Source organism: Aulonocara stuartgranti, assembly GCF_965226115.1.
Source record: "Aulonocara stuartgranti genome assembly, chromosome: 2".
In the NCBI taxonomy this organism is placed as follows: domain Eukaryota; kingdom Metazoa; phylum Chordata; class Actinopteri; order Cichliformes; family Cichlidae; genus Aulonocara; species Aulonocara stuartgranti.
Genome location: NC_138940.1, coordinates 25,961,426 through 25,983,109, shown reverse-complemented (window position 1 = coordinate 25,983,109; position 21,684 = coordinate 25,961,426). Strand labels below are relative to the sequence as shown.

At 44.2% G+C, this 21,684-nt stretch overlaps 3 long non-coding RNA genes across 3 annotated transcripts; all 3 read right to left on the bottom strand.

Annotated features, from left to right (window-relative positions):
* Positions 1–361: 361 nt before the first annotated feature.
* Positions 362–3,256, bottom strand: LOC309689932. The gene is made up of 3 exons (XR_014271562.1): positions 3,231–3,256; positions 1,847–1,895; positions 362–387 (listed from the first exon to the last, which is right to left on the bottom strand). It is a non-coding gene; the product is annotated as an uncharacterized lncRNA (long non-coding RNA).
* A 12,583-nt stretch (positions 3,257–15,839) lies between these two features.
* On the bottom strand, positions 15,840–16,727 carry LOC309718608. Its single transcript, XR_014280030.1, has 2 exons — positions 16,102–16,727; positions 15,840–16,016 (listed from the first exon to the last, which is right to left on the bottom strand). It is a non-coding gene; the product is annotated as an uncharacterized lncRNA (long non-coding RNA).
* Positions 16,728–19,332: 2,605 nt separating this feature from the next.
* LOC309690376 lies at positions 19,333–19,871 on the bottom strand. Its single transcript, XR_014271728.1, has 2 exons — positions 19,596–19,871; positions 19,333–19,509 (listed from the first exon to the last, which is right to left on the bottom strand). It is a non-coding gene; the product is annotated as an uncharacterized lncRNA (long non-coding RNA).
* Positions 19,872–21,684: the final 1,813 nt, after the last annotated feature.

Here is a 21,684-nt window from a genome sequence, read left to right as displayed (position 1 = left end):
TAGCACTTCTCTTTCTGTGAAAAGACCCTGATGATGATGCTACAGCTGCACATTCACATGTAGTGAATACTCCTCTGCCTAACTCTTACACGACCTTGCAGGTTTCAACACTGAACTGGCGCATACAGCTGGCTCTGCATCAATCACTGAAGACAATATTGCTTCTGCCATCCTTACAGACATTTTCAGTAACCACTCAATTTTATTCACTCAGTGCCAAAACACAGTAGTCATCTAAAGGCACTTTACATTGTAAGGTAAAGAGCCCAACATTAAGGGTGGAAAGCCAATCATTCAAATATCCTCTACAAGCAAATGGGGAGGAAAAAACCCTTTAAACAGGCACAAACCTCTGACAGAGGGATGGTGGCCATCTGCTGCGACTGGCTGGAGTGAGGGGAAAGAGAAGAGAGCAAAGAGATGTTAAACCCTTTCTTCTACAACTGTGTCCTAAATCTCTCGCTTTAAAGTGAAACAATGAAAAATTCTTCTCTAAATGTAAAGAAACAGCTCAATTTTAAATGACAAAAAAGGTAATAATGGAAGCTAGAGACGCTAATGAGAATGAAGCAACTCCCTGAGATCTCTCTCTCCACGAACCTCCACCTAGACTGTCACCTGAAAATTTGATGACAGAATATGCAATCAGTGTTGCAATTATCAGAATGGAGTCATCCACTCGTGTTGTTGACCCTGTTCCAGCCAAGCTGTTTGACTCCAGTACCTCTTACAGGAAGCAACCATTATAATAAAGTGTTCTCTGAGTTCTCAGGCCTCATTCCCAGAGCTTTCATAAGAGCTGTGGTAATACTTATTCTTACTGTGACTCTTATACACCATCCCTCTAATCCCAATTTTTGGGGAAATTTAAATTAAAATATCTCCATATTCCTTTCATCTGGATGACACGTCAGAAAATTCTAATTATAAACTCCATACAGTCTAAAAAACATGCTTTTAACATTTCAGAAAACTGTAAACTGTCTGAAAAACATAACTGTCTTTTGTACTCTTTTTAGTCATCCTCATAGCTAAAAATAATAATAAGAGATACTAAAGAGCCACATTTCAAATGCAGTAATGCAAAGACACAATTTTAGCACTGACCTTTTTTTTTTTTTTTTTACAAGGAAATCTGAGTCATTGCAGAAAAACAACAAATATGTGGATCCAAAGGATAATAGCAACCCTAAGTGCTCCTTCATTACATGCACCTAAGACTGTGTGATATGGATGTGCCAAACCTCATCTGTTGGCCACAGTCAGCTGACATATCTAAGAGTCTATCCTGGTGAATGACAGGAGACTGTCTTCTGTTTTCCTCAGACAAGAGTAATTGGTTCCTCACCCTACTCAGCTGAGCAGGTGTCTCCTGTCTCCGTGTCAGGGAAGGAAGAATCAAAACCACCAATCAAGCTGGCCAAATGTCTCTGAGCGACTGACTTCACTGGAGCTTCGGTGGAGAGGAAAGCAGGTGAATCTCCCTTTGCATGTGACCTTTTCCACCACACACCTTGTCAAACTCCCTGTGATGCCCCATCACTGATATAGATGCATGACAGAGCCTCTACTGTGATGTACAGATTTGTCTTTTTTTTTTTTTTTTTTTAAATGGGGCTGCTGAACAAGCTGTTATCATAACACAGACACGGTATCTTTGGATAAAATATATGGTAAAAATGCTAATAAATATAGTTAATTTGCACTCCAGCAGACATAAAGCAAAAATAACATATTGGCATTCAGTTCAATTTGTCTTTTTGCTGTGTCAGTTAAAGTCAGCTGACCTTTGTTGGTTGAAAAAGATTTTTGTGGTAAATATTTGATTATCATTTCTTGTACTTACTCTGAAGCTCACAAAAGTCTTGTGTCACCTTTCATTTCTTCATATTTTGCTAGAAAAGGGGGAATTGAGTTATTGAAACGTGCACAAACATACACAGAAATACAGTACAAAAGGCAAAAGCAGAGTTTGTACAATTCTAACAAGGCTGAGTTGTCAGCATTTGGTACAATCATCTTTATTCTTCATTTTCAAACTGAAGCTTTCCTCTTTGGCAGCTTTTTTTGTCATTTCTTTTAGTAGTTTTAGGAATAGTTCTTAAGGCTTCTTGAAGGACATTCAAAGCTCTTCTTTGGATCTTGGCTGCCTTTTGTTCAGTTCTCTGTCAAGATCATCCCACACTGCTTCAATAATGTTGAGGCTCTGAGTCTGGGGAAGCCAGTCCATCACTGATAGTGTTTCATTGTGTGCTTTTCTATCCAGGTAACCACATCTGATTGTACTTTGCTATGTTCATAATTCCATCATTTATGACAAAATCCTACACCACAGGCTGAAATGCAGCCCTAAACCATGTGAAAGCCTCCACTGTGATTGGCTGTAGACACTATAGGCTAAACAGTAGATGAACTTTAGGACCAGATGCGTCTCTCAGGTCCTGTGTCAAGTCTTCGCTGGATTTATTTCCCGCATTAAGCACATACCTTTCACATACGTGACACTTCTTCTTTTGTCCTCCATTTGTCCAGTTTTCCCACATTTTTTGACACACTCAACACCATGCTGACATATGGCAATTATTCAGCTAACAGCTCTCTGAGAATCACCTTGTTATTTTTCCTGTTAAATTGTGTTATTGTTAGCACTTTTCTGTTAAAGAAATATGAATAAATTATGTGTTTTTGTGACAGGCTCCTAGTAGCAAATTGCCTACCATTTAAAATTAGTTCCTTGCCAAGTTGTGAGTGATGTGCCTTTTTATGCTTGAATGAGTCATGGATCAGATTCATAGGTAAGTAACACATAAAATAACATTCCTCTAAAAATGGCCAGGCGCAAGGTTTGGACTGAAAATGAAAAAGCAGACAAACTTTGAAAGGCCTTTAGAAAGTCTGGAGAACAATTGATCAGAACCATTGTAAAACGTTACATAAACATCTGGCTACATGGAAAAAATATATAATGAGGTGAAGTATCTGGTCGTTAAGTGATGACGTGACGAATCCTACTTCCGGGCCTAAAGTAGTCTGTGTTTAATATGGCTTTTGTGTTGTTAACATGTTTTGTATTTTCTTCTATTTAATCTCAAAAAGCTCCTAAAACAGTCAGTAATCACTGTTGAATTCCCTCGTCTTTTATTACTGCTAATCATTTATTTAAGCTCAGTTTTTAAAACCTCATGCTGTAACTACAGCCCAGCCCATGCAGCAGTATATAAATGACTAACCTCGTATTGTGGATGGATTATCTCAGTTGTTCTCCTGGCTGAAGTTTGGTCCTTTTACAGCATCCTGCCATGCGATTATATTTGTTCCTGACCACCGAGAACACTCACGTTAACTTTTATCGAGTGGAAAAAAAGTTAGCTTGTTTATATTATGCTAACATAGCTGTGTCGCTAGCGGTCACGTAGCACATCATTATATACCAGCTAGCCAAACTTCAGTAACCCTACAAACGTCACTGCTGTTTAGTTTTCTGTCTTCATTTATGTTGGAAGTGATAACAGAGCTGTACGTTTTAATGTGTTTCCAAAACCCCACAGTCAGGACATGCTATATTGCAGGGGTGCTCAATACGTCGATCGCGATCGACCAGTCGATCGCAAAGGTAGTATTGGTAGATCGCATGGCATTAAAAAAATAGATGCCAGCCTATCATCCATCCCGTCACTTGATTGATACAGGGAAGCCAGTCAGATGACATCGGATTTTTTTCTGACCCTTAGGTCGCTGCGCATGTGCAAACAGCGGCACGAAGTGTAGTAAAACTGACAAGCTAGTCAGCGAGTTAACTCCAATTTTTAGCTCTCGGTTTTTTCTAAACCTAAGAAAGGGTTAAAAATGAGTGAGGGAGCTGGACCAAGTAAGAAGACAAAAACGTATCACTTTCATACGGAATGGGAGGAAGACTTTTTTTTCACGATGTCATTTTCGAAGTGCGTTTGCCTCATCTGCCAGGCTGCCATCGCAATGCCAAAGAAGGGAAATGTGGAGCGGCATTTTCGAACTGTTCACGGAAAATACGACACTACATTCCCGCCGAAAAGTGAGCTAAGAAAGAAAAAGGTGAAGGAACTAAAATCCCAGTTGTCCGGACAGCAGTCATTTTTCACACAACAAACTTCAAAAGTGAAAGCCGCCACCGAAGCATCGTTCCGGGTGAGTCACATCATCGTTAAAAACAAGAAGTCTTTTCAAGATGGAGAGATGGTAAAAGAGGCATTCGTTGAAGCAGCTGACTCATTGTTCCGAGACTTTAAAAATAAGGCAGAAATAACATCTTCGATCAAAGCTCTCCAGCTGTCAAGAAGTACAGTTACACGGCGCTGTGAAGCCATGGCGGAGGATTTAACCCAGCAACTTTGGAAGGACATCGGAGATTGCCAGTGTTTCTCACTGCAGTTGGACGAATCTACGGACGTGAGTGACACAGCCCAGGTGTGCATTTTCATTCGTATGGTGTTTACTGATATCACTGCAAAAGAAGAGCTATTAACAGTCCTGCCCATGAAAGAACAGACGCGAGGAGAGGACATATTTCAGTCGTTCAAAAACTTTATCGAGAAAACCCAGCTCCCAGTGTACAAATTGGTGTCTATTACCACAGATGGAGCACCCGCAATGGTTGGCCGCTTGAATGGATTTATTGCCAAGTGCAGGCAGGACGATGCTTTCCCGGACTTCCTAAATTACCATTGCATAATCCACCAACAAGCGTTATGCGCTAAAATGCTCAACATGAAGGAGATCATGAATGTTGCAACGAAGATCGCCTGTTCTATTCGCGCCAGATCTCTTCAAAGACGGTTATTTCGTGCACATCTGGAGAAGGCTGACTGCGACCACTCTGAGTTGTTGCTACACACTGACGTGAGGTGGCTTAGTCGAGGGAAATTCCTGCAAAGATTTCGAGAGCTCTGTCCGGAGATTAAGGAGTTTTTCCGTGTAGCTGGACAAGCAGAATACATGCAACTTAATGACGGTCAGTGGCTGTTAGACTTGGCATTTTTAACCGATCTGACAAACATGTTGAATGACCTTAATCTACAGCTGCAAGGAAAAGACAAAACAGTGATCAACATGATCAGCTCAGTTAATGCTTTCAAACGAAAGATGCAACATCTCTCTTTAAAGCTGCAGCGCCATGATTTGATAAACTTTCAAAACCTGGCGTCAGAGCTGGAGATGCAGGGGATGGCCTGTTTGCAACTTGACAGTGCACGCTACACAGAGCAGATTGACAATTGTCTGTCAGAGTTTGACAAACGCTTTCAAGACTTTTCTTTGCTCGAGCCAGTCGCTACCTTCATGTGCTATCCTTTTCGGGAAGATGCTGATGTCGATTCACTCGCATCAAAAATTGCAAAACTATTTCACCTGAACTCTTCTGGAGTGGAAGATGAGATTTTGACACTACAAGCCGACATTGAGCTGAAGTCCAGAGATCATGGACAGTTCTGGAACTTACTCACAGAAGTAAAGTACCCCAACATGAGGAAATGTGCTGCCTCTTTGACTGCATTATTCGGCTCCACTTATTTATGTGAGTCATCATTTTCCCACATGAACATCATTAAGTCCAAGTACCGTTCCACCATGACTGATGAACATTTGGAAGTGTGTTTGAGGCTGGCCGTCAGCAGCTACTGTCTGGACTATGCATCCCTGGCTGATTCAATTCAGTGCAAGTCATCAGAGTAAACTCAGGTAATGACAAAAAATTTACATTGTTAATTGTGTTGTGAAATATTGGATATTGCGGTTATGCATGTATATACATTGTAGATATAAAGAATCCTCAATATATTTATAAATAAGTATATGTTTTGGATTTTTGTAGTGGGTAGATCATGTTGACTTGGTCATTTTATAAGTAGCTCACATGCGGAAAAAGTGTGAGCACCCCTGATCTAAATAATACTCTAAAAAGCTGAGTGAAAGTGCAGAGCCATGAGTCTGATGGTTTGCCAGCTCTTACACAAGATCCACTGCTGATGTAAAAATATTGATTAGTGCAGATTTAAGATATCGAACTGCATGAATGCAAATTGGTTAACATCTTATTGTATGCATTGTGTGTCAGTAATGGTTTATTAAAAACGTGTGCATCACGTTAGAGAATGTGTTTGATAGACTGAGACATGCAGCACAGGCTCCATCATGCTGTATTAGTTCAGTTTCTTTTGTAAGTAAGAAACTGCTACGCTTTCTAATATGTCCTCATTACTATAGCATCCAATACCTCTTTGGGACTGTTTAGTTTTTTGATTATAAGCTGGCATAAATGCAGCACTCTGTGGTTTGTAAGAATGAAATATCTTTGGCTCCTTCTGGATTTAATCTTTTTATGGAAGCAAAGTCCCTACCAAAATATTTCTCTCTCCCACTGTCTTGGTTTTGTGCTCATGCCAGTGTCTCTAATAGATTAAATTTCTACGCAGACACAACCCATTCCCTAAAATCTGCAATTTGATAGATGTAGTGTGTAAATAGCAGAGAGACAAATGGTTCATGCACTGGCCCTGGACCCTGATCGTGGAAATATTTGTTGGGATTGTTAAGTAAATATGAAAACTGGGACTTTTGTTACATATAATGTTCGCAGCTGGATCCAGGTACATTATTTACAATATCTACTAATTAAGCGTGCTTGTGTGCAAACGCGGGAAGATACATTTACCAGCAGCTCAGAAATCCACCCCTCAAAACAACAGACTGATACATGTGTTAATTCTTACCACTCTGCTTCGCATTTCCCCCAAGCTATGTTTTGTTGTGATACTCAGTCAAATTAGCTCTGAATTCCACTGATCATCAGACTCATTAAAATGTGTTTATATTGCTATCAATTTTTCCATGGCTCAGTTAAACGGCTGCTGTACAGTCATAGTTAATGCAGCCAATACTCCATCCCTCTGAAGTTAGTGCAGCCTTCTTATTAGGACGTAGTTCTACACGAACCCTGGTACATGATTTACTTTCACTTGTTACTTGTTGAGTGCTTAATAGTACAGTATTTTATGTAGACCATGTTAGTTTGCCATTGTAATTTAATGACTGAGTCCACTGAAAGTCCTCTGCACTTTAAAAAAAAACAAAAAAAAAACTCTTGATAGATTTATTTGCTTAGTGCAAATAATAAATCGAAAGCAGATATATAATTCAATAAATCTGGATTACATTAAGATAAATGCATCTTAGAGATTCAATTTAGGACTTGTGAGGCTTGAATTATGAAAGACGATTACTGTCTGGCTTCTGCCATGACTGTAACAGAACCGGAACTGAAAGAAGAGTTTTATCAAGACAGTTAATAGAAGTCCCTTTTATAAATAAGCGCCGCTTAAGATTATGATTAGGGGTGAGCGTTTCGAGGAGGTGAGAGCTCGCTTTAAAGACTTAAAGCCAATTGAGGTCAGAAACACGGGGTATATATTTTCGTCAGCTTTGCAATTGCCGAACAGTTGCAGCTGCTGTGCAGCGATTAGCTTGACACATCATGTGGTGTGCACAAAGTGCTACCAGGCTAACAGCTGAGTCAAAAGTGGAAGGCCAGACCCTCCTAATGGGGTTTTAGAAGGAACACGTTTTCCCTCCTCGTTCACATTTTCTGCCTCTGTCTTGGTGGGTGCAAGTTAAAAGTAAAATATCCTCCCTTTAAAAGTCTCAGCGGAAAATGATTTGCATTGTATTATTCAAATTGCAGTTAAGTGCATAATACACTCTAATTACACGGTACAGCACTGAGTGTGTTTTGAATTCATGCATTTCATTTTTCAGGCAGACTAATGCAGAATGAATCACACAAAATGAAAAGTGGAAGGTGGCTATTGTACAGATGCAAACCTCTCCCTCTGCTTTTTGCATTTCACAGGGAGACAGGGCGAAAATGTGCATTTGTGTGTGCAAGTAAACATTTGAAATACTGCGTATGTGCGTGCATACGCCTCTGTTTCTGCCTCCTGGTTTGTAGCTACACACAAGGGAATCCGATGTTTGTGTGTGATACCCGCACAAAGAAGCATCTGCAAATTAATTCCAAGCACTGATGGACATTGTTCATCACTGAGATAGGCACTTGATTTTCAACAATCTAGCTCTTACTTGACTACGGTCTCAGTAGCCTTGATATGATAATCCTCACTCATTTGGTATGCAAAACAGGTTCACATAAACCCTAAGTGTTACATTTTAGGCATATTTTGTTTGTGTGTGTATGTGTGTGAGAGGCAGGGGGTCTGTGAAGCTGAAATAGCTACAGTTAAAGGTGCAGTGAATAAAATCTTTACTGACACATTGCAAATAACAATGTACATCTATGTGATTTAAGTTTAATGGGAATGCTGCTAACAATCAGTGAGTCAGTTTTTACGTACTGGGTGTTTGGGCTGAAAACAGCCTTTGGTTAGAAGCACAGGGGGGACTCGCATTGGAGGGGGTGTGTAGCATCATTTTGATGATGAAATATAGCCCAGGAAAGCTGGTTTGAGTACCAGATATGAGATAGTCTGGAGGCTGATCAGATGCTATAACCACAGTGCACAGTGCTCTGTATCGCCAGCTGGGAGGATTTTACAACTCTGGAAAGTTCTCAGAGCAAAAATCAATTTTATCAGGTATTTGATTTCCTCTCTTTAAACACTCACCGTGTAAACAGTATAATTAAGTCATTGCAGATGACCCTGCATTTTCCCCTTCTTCTTTCTTTGTCTTTGAGCACTGCTAACAAAGCAGGAAATCTTTAACGGTCCACATGAACTGATACCTACCCACTCTGCGGTGTATTATTCATCAGTCTTTTATTCGGGCATCATGTTTTAAATACAACTGGATGTCACAGAACTGCACAGAGCATTTGTTTTTATCTGTGCCTAGCTGTAGTGGGAGTTGGGTTATTGCCGCTCAATGCTCACATGAGGATGCGGCGATTAGGCTAAAAAAACAAACAAAAAAACATGCCTACTCTGGATTTACAAGCAAAAAAAGTCAGGCAGTGCACACAGCTTCCTACACAGTTAGCTGAGGTGACACCACGGCTAAGTGGCATTAGGATGACTACAAAATTTGGACAGAATGATGCTTTAATAGGTCTTTATTAGAGCAGACGTTTTGACTGTGTTACAGTGTCACATGTCATAGTAATAACTGTAAAAACAGCCGATTTTTGAAACCATATTCATTAGAAATTATGTTAACGGTAAAATATTTCAACCTGCAGCTCTGACTGTACAAATATTCAGGTAACAAAGGAGTTATTTACAATTCATATTTATGTAGACTGTGTTGGTGGTGTTGCCATTAACTCATAGGAAGTCAATAACAATGGCTTGCACAGGATGATTGACACGTTCATTAATTAGGTGGCTTTACTTGAGAGAGTGGTGATTTGCTTTCTGTGTTACACGCACCTCTGTGCAGGTACATTCTTTCTCCAATCACTCTATTTCCTTCGATCGTTATTAACATCATTCATCATTAACCTAGCTTTTGCATCTCCTTTAATTCTGATTGGATAAGGAGGTTCACCTGGATGAATGTGACATCAGAGGGGTCTTCACCACCAGTGTCTACCTTATTGCTATGCCATCCATCCATCCATCCAATTTCTGTCACTTACCTGGGTTCAGGTTGGGGGGTGACACAGACTTGTTCCTAAGCTAGAGATATAATCTCTCCAGCAAATCTTAGGTCTGCCCCAGGGCCTCCTCCCGGTAGGTCATGCCTGGAATACCTCAGCCAGAAGGCATCCAGGAGGCATTCTAGTCAGATGCTCTAACCACCTTTCGAGGTGGAGGAGCAGCGGCTCTATTTTGAGTCCCTCTCAAACTCTTCACCTTATAACTAAGGGAGAGGCCAGCCACAGATCTAAGGGTACTCATTTTTCTCCGCTTGTATCCACGGCCTCATTCTTTCAGTCACTACCGAGAGCTCGTGACCATAGGTGCCGGTAGGAACATAGATTGACCAGTGAATTGACAGCTTCGCTTTTAAGCTCAGCAGATCAGTACAGCATTCGCATCATCGTGGACGCCACCTCAATCCATCTGTCAATCTCGTGCTCCACACTCCCCTCACCTGTGAACAAGACCCTGAGATATTTCTCCACCTGGTAGTAACTTGTTCCTGACCTGGAGTGGACACTGAACCCTTTTTAAGCTTCTCAAGGCTTTGGCTCTCTTTTGTATGACGTGTCATGTATTAGAGAACATAACACTCAGTAAAAGAAGAGATGCTAGTAACATACGTCAGCCTGTAAACAGTGACTGGAGCAATGAAACGCAAACTGCAAGAGTCATGTTACAGCAAAGATACGTTTTGCTCTTTAAAAATTAAGTTTAAGAATCCTTCACTGGGACACATGTTGTTCTAAGGCCCAACTCCAGGCCTTGAGGGCCGGTGTCCTGCAGTTTTTAGATGTGTCCGTGATCCAACACAGCTGATTCAAATGGCTAAATTACCTCCTCAACATGTCTTGCAGTTCACCGGCCCTCGAGGCCTGGAGTTGGGGACCGCTGTTCTAAGGGGTTAAGCTTAGCCGTAAAGCCACTAAAGCTACAGTGTTGTACTAAAGCTATTAAACGCACAACAACACATGTGTTTGTGTAACATGTTCAGCTGGCTTTCTGTGTGACCTTCTTGGTTTATTTTGCATATGAAAAGAATCTCCACTGTAAGCTCCTTGCTGCTGCAGAGAATGGCAACATTCAAAAAGTTATACATTGCAGCTTTAAGCCCACAAAGACAGCCTCTCTACTGCACTCAGATGTTGCCAAGAAAATGAGAGTCATTTGGAGTAATGGCTTCCTAGAACTCCCCTTACATCAGCATGAGTGTAAAGGAGGATGAGTGGCAAGCCACCAGGATGTTTTCACAGCTCAACAGGAATCACCACCTATTCAACAGGATTGCAACCCACACGCAAATAGAAATGGAGATTATCACCGCACACATCCACAGGACCTCAAAGTGCACACGCACACCTACGCACGCGCACTTAACTCTTAATTATCATGGATGCTGGAGTCATCAATTATTAAGCACACTCTAGGCGTTGCTAATGGTATTTTTGGAGTGGAAGCTTTATCTACTGTAAGAAGGTAGATGTCTAGTTTGGGAGCCTGTGTAATAATTTATTGTGGCCCCAGAGGCAGTTTAAATGCTGTCTGTATTTAAATCAACTCCAATGTCTCAGCAAGTTTAAGGTTTTTTTTTTCCTGTCCCTAATTTTGCATCCATTTAGATTGCAATTACTTTCTTGCTACCAAGCAAAGCCCATCGATGCTATCAGACAAACATTTAAGCCAGATGCTCCTGTATCGCTGTAGTGCAGGAACTAATCTGCACCATCTACTGTATTACACATTGATTTCATCAGTACTTTTATCATATTCTTTCTTTTTTTGTTTACCAAAGGAACATTGGGATATTCTGATTCATGGGTTACATAAATGACTTAACAAGCAGACAGAATATTTTAGCATTTAGATTCATACTGTGTCACTTGCTATAATGAAGGCGGTTTGACTGACAGAATATGATATCAGAGCAGATGGCTGCAGAGTTTGAGGCCAGCGGGGGACATTTCGGGGGAAAGAGACTATCTGTTAGGATGCACTGTATGACATTGCATCCAGTGGTTTAAAACAAAATAAAACACCTAAATATCAAGGCGCCATGACAAGGCTTGAAATTCACCTCTTGGCTTTAAAACAAATGCTTTCAATTTGGGACAATCCAAGCATCACCAAAGTGAGACATTGCACCGTGCGAAGAATGGATACTGTATCTCAGAGGGAGAAAAGAGAAACAGTGAAAGGCTTTCGTAGTGAAATCAGCAGTGTTGCCTGTCAGCTCCTCCGTAATGGAAAATGTATTTAAAATGGGGTCTACTGGATCTCATTTTACGAATCATTAATAATAAATTGGTGCCATCAATCCTAATGATGACGGGTCCCCTATTATCAGGCCAGCATTTGGGAAACTTCTCCTGGCTTGGATCAATTAATTCCCCCTTTCCCTCAGCATAAAACATCTGTTTGGTTTCAGGAAAGACAGTGTTGCATAAAACAAAAGACCTTGGGCTTTGTAGCCTCACTGGTTGCATGTCTGACCTACTTAACCTCTTGCTGTTAGCTTTGACTGCTGATACCAAGGGACGGCAAAGACAGAGATCACGCTCAAGGCAATGGTCACATACACTATAGGAGATTGAAGAAAGCTACACCACTATAGCAAAGTTAAAGAGCCGTGACTGTACACGCTCCAGCTATGACCACACTAATAGAAGAGATTATTTGGAGTACTGAGGGCATTATGGTTAGATGATCATGGATATGTCCTTGAATAACATCCATCAGTCACATTTTTCCCTTCGCTTCATGCCATGTTTATGACCAGGCTTTAATATGCAGTCGTTATAAGGATTTACCTTCACATACACTTCATACAGGTAGGTCAATGCACCTAGTCACAGGTTATCACAGAAAAATAAATAGGGTGCCATTTATTAAACTGTAAACAGCGCTGTTTTCCTCTCTCATCAAAGCTACGGGCCGGCTTCCAGCATTGGGAATGTTTAAAATGTGCATGTCAGGACATTTATATAGCAGGATACTTCTTAGGAACATTTATGGGCCTCTGTGGCTTCAGTGATGTATTGCCACACTCTAACTCTGAAAAGAAAGCAGCTGAAAGAGTGTTGATTTAATTAAATTAAAGCTGCAATTAAATAGCAACCCTGTCCACAGCCAAAACATTTTGGGTGTGTTGAACAGTTGTTTTACATTAGGATTAGACAGAAGAATACAAATGATGTTAACTGAATCATGATATCTATTTGTTCGTTTAATCAACGGTAGCACTGTGCATTTTTAATTCCCCATTACTTCTGTGCAATGTCAACAGTAAGGAATTTGTTTAATTTTAACCAGGAGAAGTATACTATTATGCTAATAGCGGCTCGCTTTAGCTAAGGGGCAGAGCACCAAACTCGCTCTTGTATCGCCTGCATGGCTTGCATCAGCACTGCGGTCTGCGAAATGCACAGAGGTATCATAAAAATGAGTGTGGGAGTGCACATGTTGCTTTCAATTTATGCATACTAACTATGTGTGCACTGTAACCTTACCAGCAGCAGTACTGCTAACATTAGCAGCTTATGTTTACTGCCCTGGCCTTAAATTCATGGCCATTGGAAGGCAATAAGCAAAGCTGTGAGCTGTCTGACTTTATACAGTTACCCACGTATTGCTGAAATTGCCAAATGCAGATCAGTGGCACTCGTCCTGTAACCAGAGAAGTAATACTCCTTAGTTGGACCTGGCTAAAAAGGTACCGCATGTATGGTTTCATTACCTGTGTTTACTATGTTGGTACAGAATAGTTAGATTTCATAACAAATTCATATTCATCCTTCTCAAAGGAAATTATTAAATTCATGAACTAAGTCCTATTTAAAGTCTTGCTTAAATCAATTTATTAACTAAATGCAGCCGGCGTTGCACTGACTCTCAAGCATAAGCACAAATCCCAGTGGGTTGTTGTGTTGATGGGCCAGTGGACCATCAAAAATGCCATAAAGTTTTTACCAGCACAGCAGTCTGTGTCTTAGCAGCCCTCTCAATCTGCTGCATGTTGTACTAATATCTTTGAAAGCTTAAGAAAACCCCACAGTTTTTCTCCCTAATCTAATTGAACAAGCATTGTATGAGCTTTTGCAATGAAAGCCTATTTCTGCCTCAGACTAAAATACTATCTTTGATTTTAAAGGCGTTCGAGTGGGGAGCCATTTGTCCAGCTGTGCTCTTTCTCATTTGATAATTTTATTGACTATACTGACGATATATTCCAATGATAATGTTTTAGCAAAGCATCCTATTTGCTGAGTTCAGCAAGCACTGTCCTTTACATGATAAAACACCGTGCCCTTTGTCTCTTTTCTTAGGGTGCACTTATTCACAGGACAGAAAACTTTGAAGTTTATATTGCTATTCTTGTTGAAAGATTATATTTTATGGCTTTACGGCCAGGTTATCGAAACTCAAGAGGTGGTGAAAGGGTCCCGTCAAGATACGGTATGTCACACACCTAACTGTGCAGCACAAAACTTGCCTTACATTGTTCATGGTGTCACAGATATACAAATGTGGAAACCTGCAGACATTAACTAGCTTGGCCAAACTAGCCCTGGACATTTGACCAGGTCATAATTGTGGTTTCTGGGAAATTTTATAGGAATAGTGATGATCAATGTCTGATCAATGGAAAATGACAAAGGAGCAGATTTAATTAAATGTAGAATGTCTACACACCACAGAAATTAGTTTCTGCTTTGGATTTGTATCTGATGCTGAATTTATTGCTTAATGTGCAGTGAACACTTTATTCCATGATAGTAATGTTTGTATCTATTATAAATACTTACAGTTTAATAAACAAATGTGTTTCATTGGCAGTTACTGTTTTTTTTTTACCAGTAACTTAGCTCTTGACTCTGTGTTAATCCAGTAGTAAGTGACAAAATTAACTACTATATTCTGTCAATTAACGGTCACCACGGATTTATGGAGATCCCCTCAGCTTTCCTCTTGTGCCACCATGAAGATGGTAAAATGGTAAATGGCCTGTCTTTGTATAGCGCTTTGCTTAGTCCCTATGGACCCCAAAGCGCTTTACACTACATTCAGTCATTCACAAACTGGTGATGGCAAGCTACATTGTAGCCACAGCTGCCCTGGGGCGCACTGACAGAGGTGAGGCTGCCGGACACTGGCGCCACCGGGCCCTCTGACCACCACCAGTAGGCAACGGGTGAAGTGTCTTGCCCAAGGACACGACGACGAGACTTTTTTACTCTTATTTTCTAGCCACTCAGTCTCTGAATTTTAATATCATTTAATTTCAATTTCCGTTCAACTCTAAATATATGGGTTTCACTTGATTGCATTCGAATGCACAGTGATTAATTTCGTGGCACTTCTTTTTGAAACAAGGAACCACTTCAGACTATCAAGGTTTTGTTATGTGTGGTTGACGACTGATACTAATTGCCTGTCAGGTAAACTGACTTACTGAGGGAGTCACAGCAGAATCAAAATGAGCCACTTCACATATTTATTCATTCAGTTAGACTGGGCTGCAGAAATCCTAAGGTGAGGCAGCGTCTGAAACGATTCTCAGAAAAAGAACAAAAAAAACCCGTGTTTGCCTCTATTCATCTGTTCCCCATTGTAAATTAATGTTTTCTGGCATGGAATAGGTTCTCAAGAATTAATACGAGTGTCCGTTAAGCCCTAAAGGACGTGCTGCTAACCGTACTGCGATGATGCATACTGAACAGACACATAATAACAGGAAATAGATGCTTAAATTCTTGTTAGAAATGTTCTGAAAGAGTCTTTCATTCTCTGGAGCATCCTTAGCCCGAGTCTGCCGTTTGTTAAGGCACCGACTGGGTGTAGCTTCTCTCTGTCCCTGACTCGTCATGCTGCTGCTCAAACTCATATGCCAGATCCACTGCCTGAAGCCCCAAATGAGTCATGTCTGCTTGCATGCAACCAGGTCTCACAACCAGGTCTCACTGAAACAGCGCTAGCCCAGTTGGCTTCAGGCAATCTGTGAACATTCCCGTAACATTCATCTATCAATACTGACAAGAGCCATACCATAGACATTAAGATCAATGTTGCCAAAGTATTCCAGTTGCCTCAGGTTGGGCTGAGCTTTGATTCTGTTACTGTCTGCACCTCCTTTACACCACACAGCCAAACACGGTGTCACGGTCTGGAGGGCAGACCGTGGGGATGTGGGGAAAGGAGGACCCAAAACGCAGACTCTGCGATGCAAACAGTGCTCTTTATTTACAGTGGAAAGCTGTAAACACAATAACTCCCCGTTGCTCCCTCGAACCCCATGTGCGTGCTTCCCTCCGACGTCTGTGCTCGTGCTCGTGCTCCCCGCTGTTGTGTTACTGCACACCCTGTGCGTGCTGCCCTTCTGGTCCCTCGTTTCACCTGCAGGACAATACAGAAGCAGTCGTTAACACTGAACCCGCGCGCACACACACACGATCCGCACTTCCTAATGCTACGCACTGACTTGGAGTCTTAGCTTAATGATCCCGCGCCGGTGGGAGCTCCAACTCTCTCCTAAGTAGCTCCCCCGACGAGCCCTGATCACCAACAGGTGTGGCATGAACTTCAGGTGTGGCCAGTCCTTCCGCAGGGCCACACCCCTCAGGCCTGCAGGTGGCTGAGCTCCATCCTCCAGCCACACCCGCAGACATACACACCCATACCCTGCCTATACATATGAGTGGGACACAGACTAACACAGCACAGTGCAGAAAAACACACACATCACCAAAATAATAATAACAACAATATCAACGGGAGGTGAGTCAAAACTGCTCACGGACCCCGAGTCCTCCAGAGCTGGGTCCGTGACAGTACCCCCCCTCTAAGGGTCGGCTCCCGACGACCCGAAAACAAAAACACAAACCAAAAACCACAGCACAACCAACCCAGGGCGGGCGGCGGGGGTCCAGGACGGAGGGCCAGAACCAAAAACCACAAAAGAAACAACCCCCCCAAGGTCACAGTTCCAAAGTCCGACCGCACCCCCTGCAATGGAGCAAAAAAAAGAAAAAACACCACAAAACAGTCTCAGGCGGCCCATCATTACAAAAAGAGTTCAGGGGGCCTACCTCGAGTCCAATGGCGGCAACGTTGCAGCTCCGGCGGACGGCCACGGGTCCGGCAACAGCAGAAAAACGGTTCTGGGGGCCTGCCACTGCTCCAGTGGCGGCGGCACTGCTGCCCCTCCGGTGGCGAGCCCCGGGCCCAGTAGCGGCGGCGCTGCTCCCCAGGCGGCCCGCCCAGGATCCAGAGGCGGCAGCGGCGCTGCTGCTCCTCCGGCGGCCTGCCCCGGGTCCGAAGGCGGCGGCGCTGCTCCCCAGGCGGCCTGCCCGGGATCCAGTGACGGTAGCAGCGCTGCGGCTCCTCCGGCGGCCTGCCCCGGGTCCGACGGCGGCGGCGCTGCTCCCCAGGCGGCCTGCCATGGGTCCGGTGGCGGCGCTGCTCCTCCGGTGAGCAACAGCGAGGTGTGGCACACGGTTCATGACGCGCTGGTCGCTGACGTGGATGCAGAGGACGTGGATGGCGTGGAGGCCGCGCCAGACGTGGAGGTCCCTCCGGTTCGTTGACCTCCGGCTCCGGCTGAGCGGGTCCCTCCTCGGCTGCTGGCAGCGAGAGCTCCACCTCGGCGGCTGGCAGCGAGAGCTCCCTCGGCTCGCCGAGCTCCTCCTCGGCTGGCAGCGCCGGTTGTTCCTTCCGCTCGCCGAGCTCCTCTGCTGGTGGTTCGCTGAGCTGCTCCTGCTCGCTGAGCTGCTCCTGCTCGCTGAGCTGCTCCGGCTCGGGCAGAGCGAGCTCCTCCCGCTCGCTGAGCTCCGGCTCCCGCTCGCTGAGCTCCGGCTCCCGCTCGCTGAGCTCCGGCTCGGGAAGATCGAGCTCCTCCCGCTCGCTGAGCTCCGGCTCGGGAAGATCGAGCTCCTCCCGCTCGCTGGGCTCCTGCTCCGCCACGCTGAGCCGCTCCTCCGGCTCGCTGGGCTCCTGCTCCGGCTCGCAGGGCTCCTGCTCCGCCACGCTGAGCCGCTCCTCCGGCTCGCCGGGCTCCTGCTCCGGCTCGCAGGGCTCCACAGCTGGCGGTGCGGGCTCCTCCCGCTCTCCGAGCACCCTGAGCACCTCCGGCTGCGCTACAGCTACTGACGGTCGATCTGGAGGTGAAGATGGTGATGCGGTGTCTGCAGGTGGGGAAGGTGAAGGTAGAGTAGGTGATGCAGATGGCGAAGCCGAGAGTGCTGCGGTCGCTGCAGTCTGATGGGACTCTGGTGGAGAAGTAGCTGCAGAGGGAGGAGGTGATGATGGTGCGGTCGCTGCTCCCGGTGGACTGGCCAACGATGCAGGGACAGACAGGTGAAATGATGGCAGAGGTGGTCCAGCAGGCATATCGACCTCCAACTGAGGATGAAGGTGAGAGGCTGACCGGACTGAAGACTCAGTCACCAGCTGGGCAGCAGACTCCATTACTAGCTGGGCAGCGGACTGAGTTGAGGGTGATATGGCTATTATGAAGGGTGGAGAGGATGAGAATGTTACAGCTGGCTCAACAAATTCCAGGGGTCCAGAGGCAACTGAGGCCTCCAGTTCGGCCTCTGGGGAAGCCCTGGGGAGAACCTCTGTCTCCATATGGCCAGACTGAGCCAAAAAGTCATCTGGGTCTGTATGCTGTGAACTCCCTAGCTCCCAGCTCACAGTCTCAGAGTGAACATCTTCTGAGTTTTTGGAGGTAAAGCAAGCAGTTTCTGACCCCACCGACTCTGAGCTAACTACCTCAGGGCTGTCTATGCAAAATTCTGCCCCAGCATTAGCACTCAGGCCACATTCGTCCGTCGGTGGTCCAAAAATCCCCACTGGGAGTTCAGTTACACCTCTTACAGTTTCTCCATTGTTAATTGCCGTAGTGGCTATAGTCTCTATGTCCATGTTCACAGGAAGGGAATTTACGACACCGGCAGAGTCCATTTTACTCACTGTGGCGTCCAGAGCCGCTGGTCCTGAGCCTTCGATCAGCACAGGAGTGAGTGTAGAGGTGGCTGAACGCTGCTTGCGAGGACGCCTTCTCCTCCGTGAAGGCGGGGCCGGGTGTACGGAAACAGTCCTCTGCTGTTCATCTGTGTTTTGTTTTTCAATGACAGGATTAATAGAAACAAATGAGTCGGGTTTACTCACTGCGGTGATGAGCGCTGTAGGTCCGTTGCCAGTTGACCGGGCTGAAACCGCAGGAGTGGGTTGAGGCGTAACGGGATGATGGTAGAGAGTGCGGCATGCCTTCCGTAACGGCGGATCAAACGATTGTGCCGCGAGCATCGACGGGAAAGCCCTCCGCCGACGCGTGAAAAACCAAGCGGCTAGAGTCTCTAGGAGAGCAGCCGAACTGTCCATGCTCGGACCACCCAAGCCAAATAGTTCAAAACTCGAGCTCTCCCTTAAACTAGCGACCAGGTGCCTAAGTTTGTTAATGTCCAGAATGTTCATGGTGAAGGTAGTGGATGAGAGATAATTGTCAAAGAACACTACCTGTATATGTCTCTTGGGTGGGTCTACAGCCTGGATTACGCTCCGGCAGTAATCCCATAGCTGCGTGAGCGATCTCTCCTCCGTGGAAACTCCTGAGTTTGCTGGGTCCATGTCGGTTGGCGGGATCATTCTGTCACGGTCTGGAGGGCAGACCGTGGGGATGTGGGGAAAGGAGGACCCAAAACGCAGACTCTGCGATGCAAACAGTGCTCTTTATTTACAGTGGAAAGCTGTAAACACAATAACTCCCCGTTGCTCCCTCGAACCCCATGTGCGTGCTTCCCTCCGACGTCTGTGCTCGTGCTCGTGCTCCCCGCTGTTGTGTTACTGCACACCCTGTGCGTGCTGCCCTTCTGGTCCCTCGTTTCACCTGCAGGACAATACAGAAGCAGCCGTTAAACACTGAACCCGCGCGCACACACACACGATCCGCACTTCCTAATGCTACGCACTGACTTGGAGTCTTAGCTTAATGATCCCGCGCCGGTGGGAGCTCCAACTCTCTCCTAAGTAGCTCCCCCGACGAGCCCTGATCACCAACAGGTGTGGCATGAACTTCAGGTGTGGCCAGTCCTTCCGCAGGGCCACACCCCTCAGGCCTGCAGGTGGCTGAGCTCCATCCTCCAGCCACACCCGCAGACATACACACCCATACCCTGCCTATACATATGAGTGGGACACAGACTAACACAGCACAGTGCAGAAAAACACACACATCACCAAAATAATAATAACAACAATGTCAACGGGAGGTGAGTCAAAACTGCTCACGGACCCCGAGTCCTCCAGAGCTGGGTCCGTGACACACGGTGTCTGGGATTTAATTAAAAACCTGACCTTTGACCCTCCTCTACCCCCTTCCCTCCGATGAACAGTTGCATCCGTCTTTGACAGGCCATTGATTCGAGAGAATGTAATTACGAACCGATAGCTATTACGATCCGCTAAGCAAACGATAAACGTCATAGCACGTTTAAAGCTGGTGTTGAAATATATTTCGCTTGTCGTAACATCCACTCGTCATCACAGATACAGCATGCAGCACAAAAGCAGCATCGATGCAATCTGATTTGAAATGTCTTTTGGCATGTCAGATATATTTGCAGCGGCGTCTCATTGTGGGCTTGCATTAACCTGTCAGCCTGTGGTGTATCGGTTCATAAGAAATATGTCACCAAAAAAAAAAAAAAGTCGAGCTGTTATTTACAAACATTAGCCTCTCGGGCAGAGTTTTCTTATCTGAATTATGTCAAGGCTTCCCAGTGATGTGGTGCAGTCGGCTCGGAGAAGCCGTGCTGTTATCTGAGGAAGCATGCAAAAATAGGTCTTTATTGTCTGATGCGGTTGTGTTCATGCCACGTCTTACCCTGACAAACAAACAAAGCACAGACAGCTGCACAGATTGCACTTAGCGAGCAGCCACTCAGGCTAAGCGGACAGGAGTCATCCTGAAATGAAGGGCGTTTCAGGTAAGAGGGGATGTCCAAGGCAGTTCCTCAGCTGGATTGGCTTAGAGTAAGACAAACAAGGCCGTTTCACTCACATCTACAAGCCCAGTTGTGACATTTGCTTCCATTTAGATGATTATAAGTGACAGCTACCATGTTCCGGCCTTTACTTAGCAGGACGCTGCGGCTCCTTCTGTTTTAATTATTCAGGTCTTTGTTGGACAGAGTATTGCACCTCTCTCCCAGGCTTTTAAACAACATGTGATTTGTTACAAGTAACTCTCATCAAGGCAAAGATGCCTGCATAACACTTGAGTGGTTAATTCTGAAGTTAAGAACAATCTGGAGCCTTACTGGTTCTCTACGGCACAACTGCCTGAACTTAATGTTAAAATTTTGAAACATATCCTGAGCCCCACAGTGATTGAATTACATATTATGCTTTCTAATACTACCATACAGTCTGCTAAATTACAAAAAACTACTTTTTATTAGTTTTTATGTTTTGTTCGTACAATTTAAAAAAAATTGAGTTTACTTTACTTTAATTAGTTTGTAGATTTTCATGTTTCAATGAAGTTTTTAGAGTTTTCAAGGGCAAGATTTCAGAAGCAGAGAACAGGTTTTGCAATACAAACACTTTGCGGAGGCAGTAGACTCAAGCAGTATAATAAAATTCCAATCTCGATAAAAATGAAAGCCAAAGCTGCCCCATATTAGTTCTTTTAAAAAATTATTTGACCAAACACCAAAACCAAAGACATGCAACATGTTTCGGGTAGCTTTAGTGTTTTTTCTGAAGTTTGTTTTTTCATTTCTTTTAAGAAAAATATTCTTAACAACCAGTTTTAGATAATTCAGTCTTTGAAGCTTATTAAATGTTGTTCTTTAAATGAAAGGCAAATGATCATAGTATGTCTTCAGTAAGAAGGAGTCCTGCAGAAGATTATATGATCTCAACATCACATGGTCACTGTGGACAGAACCCCCTGAGGCTTAAATTCACTAAACAACTACAATTTTCTAAGGTTCTAGGAAGAACCGACAAATAATTTAAGCATATAATTTGATAAGAAAACTGCAGAGTAAATATCCAC